Below are 5,599 nucleotides of genomic sequence, written 5' to 3'. Positions count from 1 at the left end.
AGCAAGATGAAGTGGGAGGAGCTTGGGGCGTGACTCAGAGGGGAGGTTCTCAGGATGAGTTTTCCAACCTCCTTGGTCTTAAGGAGGAGGAGCGTAGGCGGCTTGAATTACAGGAGTCCTGGGCGACGCTTAGATGGGGGAGGCTTGGGGACGTGTCTGAGAGGAGAGAATTCCCTGAGGGAGGCTTAGGAACATGGGAGGTGTAAATTAACGAAGGAGGAGTCCTGGGCGAGGCTTGAATGGGGAGAAGTCCGGGAGGCGTGGTTTTGCGTGGAGGAATATACGGTGACGCGACGGGCAGTCGGGCATAGATGGGAGAATTGCGTTCGTTCTTGTACTTCTACTACTACTACTACTACTACTAATAATAATAATGTCTATCTGCATCAGTGACTTCCCATCGGCACCTTCTCTGCATTGGGGGAGATGCTCAAAAGTCACGTTAACATCCGCGTACATAAATAGCCACTTCTGAACTTACCGACCGTGGAATAGCATTGATGCTCAAAGGGAAAGGGTATGGGATTTTATATACGCTTTTCTATGGTTACAAGCATAGAAAAGCTGTATATCAAATCCCATACCCATATTATATAGAGGTACTTCTTTGTACCTGGAGCAATGGAGGGTTATTATTATTATTGCATTTGTATCCCGCATTATCCACCTATTTGCAGGCTCAATGTGGCTTACACAGACCTGTTAAGGCATTGCCATTCCAGGATGTCAAATACAATTGGTAATGCAAAAAGATACTGGATGGGAAAAGAGATTTAAGCAGATAGTTAAATAAAGATGACTTTCAGAGCTGGGTCGGTTGGCGAGTGTGTAGTTAAGCTATGGGTTCTCTTTGTACGTCTTCAGAGATTTACGGAAGTTAGATATTTCGTTGATTGTTTTCAAGTCCGTTGGTAGTGCGTTCCACAACTGCGTGCTCATGTAAGAGAAGGTAGTCAGTCGCATGTATAGCTTGTATTTTAGTCCTTTACAGCTGGGGAAGTGTAGATTGAGAAATTTGCGAGATGATCTTTTGGCATTTCTGGGGGGCAGGTCCACGAGGTCTAACATGTAGGTCGGGGTGTCTCCGTGGATGATTTTGTGTACAATCATGCAAATCTTGAACGTGATACATTCCTTAAGTGGGAGCCAGTGGAGTTTCTCTCTTAGGGTTTTGCACTTTCATATTTTGTTTTAATAAATATGAGTCTGGTATTTTGGGCTCTTTGGAGTTTCTTGATAGTCTGTTCTTTGCAGCTAGTGTACAGTGCGTTGCAATAATCCAGGTGACTTAGTGCCATTGACTGTACCAGGTTACGGAAGATGGATCTCGGGAAGAAAGGTTTTACTCTTTTGAGTTTCCACATGGAGTGGAATATCTTTTTCGTTGTGTTCTTCACGTGGGTTTCGAGTGTGAGGTTTTCGATCAATGGTGACTCCAAGAATTTTCAGATTATCTGAGACGGGAAGAGAAAAGTTTGGTGTGGTTATGGTGGAGAAGTTGCTTGTGTTGTGTTGTGAGGTGAGTACCATTGTGTTTTTTCAGCATTCAGTTTTAACTGCAATGCATTCCCCCAGGAGTGCATGATTTGGAGGCTTTGGTTGATCTTGTTGGTTATTTCCTTGAGATCATGTTTCAACGAGATGTAAATCGTGACATCATCTGCATATATGTAGGAGTTGAGGTTTTGGTTGGCTAGTAGCTTGGCTAAGGGTATCATCATTAGGTTGAAGAGGGTTGATGAGAGGGGGGATCCTTGAGGAACTCCACATTCAGGTGTCCATGGGGCTGATATGTTCTCGTTCATTGTTACTTGATATCTTGTGGTTAGGAATCCTCTGAACCAGTTAAGAACTTTACCTCCAACTCCAAAGTATTCTAGTATGTGTAGTAGTATTCCATGGTTGACCATGTCCGAAAGCACTGGACATGTCGAATTGTAGGAGGAGTATGTTATTGCCGGTTGCAATTTCTTGTTTAAATGAGTTCATTACAGACACTAGTACAGTTCAGTGCTGTGATTCGCCCAGAATCCTGACTGAGATTCGTGCAAATTGAGTGTTTGTTTAGGTAGTCAGTGAATTGCTTAGTTACTATACCCTCCATGAGTTTGGTTATGAGCGGGATAGATGAGTGACTTGCCCAGAAGCAGGGCAGCTGGGAGACAGAGCCGAGCCTGGGGCAGGGCCAGAGCAGCAGCCACTGCCCTCCGCCACCTGGGCAGCTGCCACTCCTACCCCCACCCCACCCCCTTACCATCCTGCATCTGCTCCTCCCTGGTCTGTCACTTTCCTGCTCCAGTGTGCCTGGACCCCAGTTATCGTGTTAACGCAGTTACCCAGGTCCCAACACAAAGAAGCAGGAGAGAGACAGACCTGGCGCCAGGCTCCCCTTGGAGGCCTGGCTGGGGAATCCTGCCCCCCCCCCCCCCCCCCATCCCAGCAGCCCTGCCCAGAAGCAAATGTGGTCACTAGAGGCCATTAGTACTGGACTAGTGCCTCCATTTGCTAGAGCAGAATGCTGAGAACCGCATGAACCAATGAGTTTGCCAGCTCCCAGCGCATTGAGCATGCAGATGGGCTGATTCCCTATTCCTTCCCAATGCTCAGCAGACAGTACGCCAAACAAAGATGTTCTTCCTACCATTAACCCTATGCCAGCTCAGAGCTGGCATTATAGTTGTGTCAGCCATGGAGAGGAATGCGGAGACCAGGAAGGGTAGGAACCTGGCCTTAGCTGGAGGGTGACCTGAATGCTGGACTTTTAGCAGGGAGAGCAGTTGGCCAGGGTAGCGCTGTGTCAAGGTAAAGCTGCATTTTCTCTCTTGGGATAATAGAATTGTCAGCCAGACCAGAGAAAAGACACAGAGCTTTTTCAGGGGTAGAGGGGAGTGACTGGCTTTTCACCCCTGCCACTGTCTTCCCTTCTATCTTCCACTTTCCTCCTTTAGCTGCTTTTCCTCCTATCCTCTTCCTTACTAGGATGCATTTCTTCCTCCTCCCTCCCTCCTTCCTCCTCTCTGGCGTTCTGGACAGCTCTTGAGCGCATGCCAAGCACTATCCTCCACAGAAGTCCCTAATGCTCAACACTATGAGCGTGCCTAAATTTGCATTTCATTTGCATTGAGCATTAGAGATTTCCTTTGTTTCGCTGATCCGACAGTACTTTTCCTGTGCTGTTCCGAACAGCGCTAGAGTTTTGACCATCTGGGCCAAAGAGCTGCAATAACCTTTAGGCTACTCCTCCATTCCAAAAGGAAATCATATGTAAATGGTATATGATGAAAGTCTACATGCAGCCTGATAGAGCACCTATGCAGAATTGTCTTGCAGTAGGTGTCAATGTTCTGTGCAGAATGGTAACAACTGCGTCCTGTAGAAAGCGTAAGAAGAAACTTCCATCCATCTCTGTTGCAGACAAACGCAAGATGCAAGCACTTTAGAGCATGCAAGATACACACACTTGTAAAGAACATGCCTCTATTGCAGCAAAGTTTTATAGCAAGAGAAAACGATCCTAACAGCCTTTGTGGTAGTCTCCTGCCATAAAGCAAACCTTCTTATGTGCACCATAAGCGTTCATGAGGATTGATTCGTAGTTTATTGTTCCATGACACTACTACATGCAGAACAAACACACGTATAATACATGCACATGGTACATTTCCCGCACATGTGCAGATGCTATTAAAAAATGCAAGCACATTGCTTCTGACAGGTGGAACACACACACACAGATGGCATATTCCCCCACTCATGGCACATCTCCCACACTCATGCATGCAGATGCTATTAAAAAATGCTAGCAGACTGCTCCACCGAAAAGTCGCCCTCATGCAACAACAGCTCAGACCTGACAGAAAATTATGAACATTACAGATAGATGCTCTGCACAGAAACATCTATGTATCACACGGAATGCTCATTTTAATACCAATGAGCTTGTTTTCATAGATTTCCATAGCATTTTCATTCACTGCTTTCTGCGAATGATGAAAGCAGTGCTGAGACCCTTTGTGCTTTAGGTGCACTAAACTAACTAAAAGTGGTCTAAATGAATCGTTCTTGCAAGTCCGGTTTGCTTTTAGCTTTTCCTCCTTGGTAGGGTATGTGAAGTGGTGATAGCAGGAGCCTGTCTTCCCTGTACGGTAATTAGAACGCAGACTGAGGTATTCAGATTCTGATTCCTTTATTTGCATAGCATGACAGTTTTACATATGATGCCACATTAATACACTGAGGGTCACATATTTTGAAAGAGCTCTAACATCAGCACTGAGGCTGATCGCATAAGTCTTTTTCTTTTTCAATTTGCACTGGTTCTACAAATGATTTTATGCATGAAATGTACAAACAAACAAACCAAAGAAGCAGTAATCTGCTTGCAAATAATGTGAAACAGCAAAATTAAAGCAAAAAATAACTGAAAATTAACCCATACAGCTATTCATGCATGAAATGTATGCATAAACTTGGAGGCAGAGTTAAGGGCAAATTGAGGGCCATCATAAGTTATAGGCAGAGTATGAAATTAAGCTGCTCGGAATATAACTTATAACTTAGGCCACCTAATTAACAGGTCTACCTTTTGTGCATGAGTGGAGACAGTCATCGCCTATATGGATTAAGTTAGTCCAGTTTTTAAAAAAATACCACTTTATTATTTTTGTTTTTATTAACATCTGTTTCTGTGCTTTAAAGTAGATTCACAGGCAATCACACTGCTTTATACATGTACACTGAGCACAGCCATTTAAATGAATGAGACCACTGAATATGAGCATAAAAATAAGAGCTACTAGTACAGAAAGAAATAAGAATATAAGTGTTGCCATACTGGGACAGACTGAAGGTCCATCAGGCCCAGTATTCTGTTTCCAACAGTGGTCAACTCAGGTCACAAGTACCTGGCAAGATCCCAAAACAGTACAATGCATTTTATGCTGCTTATCCTAGAAATAAGCAGTGGATTTTCCCAAGTCCATCTTAATAATGACTTATGGACTTTTCTTTTATGAAGATATCCAAACCTTTTTAAAACCCAGCTAAGCTAACTGCTTTCAACACATTCTCTGGCAACAAATTCCTGAGTTTAATTACATGTTGAGTGAAGAGATATTTTCTCCGATTTGTTTTAAATTTACTACTTTGTAGCTTAATTGCATGCCCCTAGTGCTGGTATTTTTAGAAAGAGTAAACAAGCAATTCATGTGTACCCATTCCACTCCACAAATTATTTTATATACCTCTATCAGATCTCTCCTCAGCTGTCTTTTCTGCAAGCTGAAGATCCTCATAGGGAAGTCGTTCCATCTCCTTTATCATTTTTGTTGCCCTTCTCTGTACCTTTTCTAATTCCACTATATCTTTTTTGAGTTGCGGTGACCAGAATTGCACACAGTATTCAAGGTGCATTAACCACTAGGCTACTCTTCAGATCTAGAAAGAAAAAAATTTATAAAATTCAGAGTAGTGGATGCTTGGAATGCCCTCCCACGGGAGGTGGTGGAAATGAAAACGGTAACAGAATTCAAGCACGCGTGGGATAAACATAAAGGAATCCTGTTCAGAAGGAATAGATCCTAAGGAGCTTAGCCGAGAT

Source organism: Microcaecilia unicolor, chromosome 6 (assembly GCF_901765095.1).
Source record: "Microcaecilia unicolor chromosome 6, aMicUni1.1, whole genome shotgun sequence".
NCBI classification, from domain to species: domain Eukaryota; kingdom Metazoa; phylum Chordata; class Amphibia; order Gymnophiona; family Siphonopidae; genus Microcaecilia; species Microcaecilia unicolor.
Note: the sequence above shows the minus strand (reverse complement) of the source record.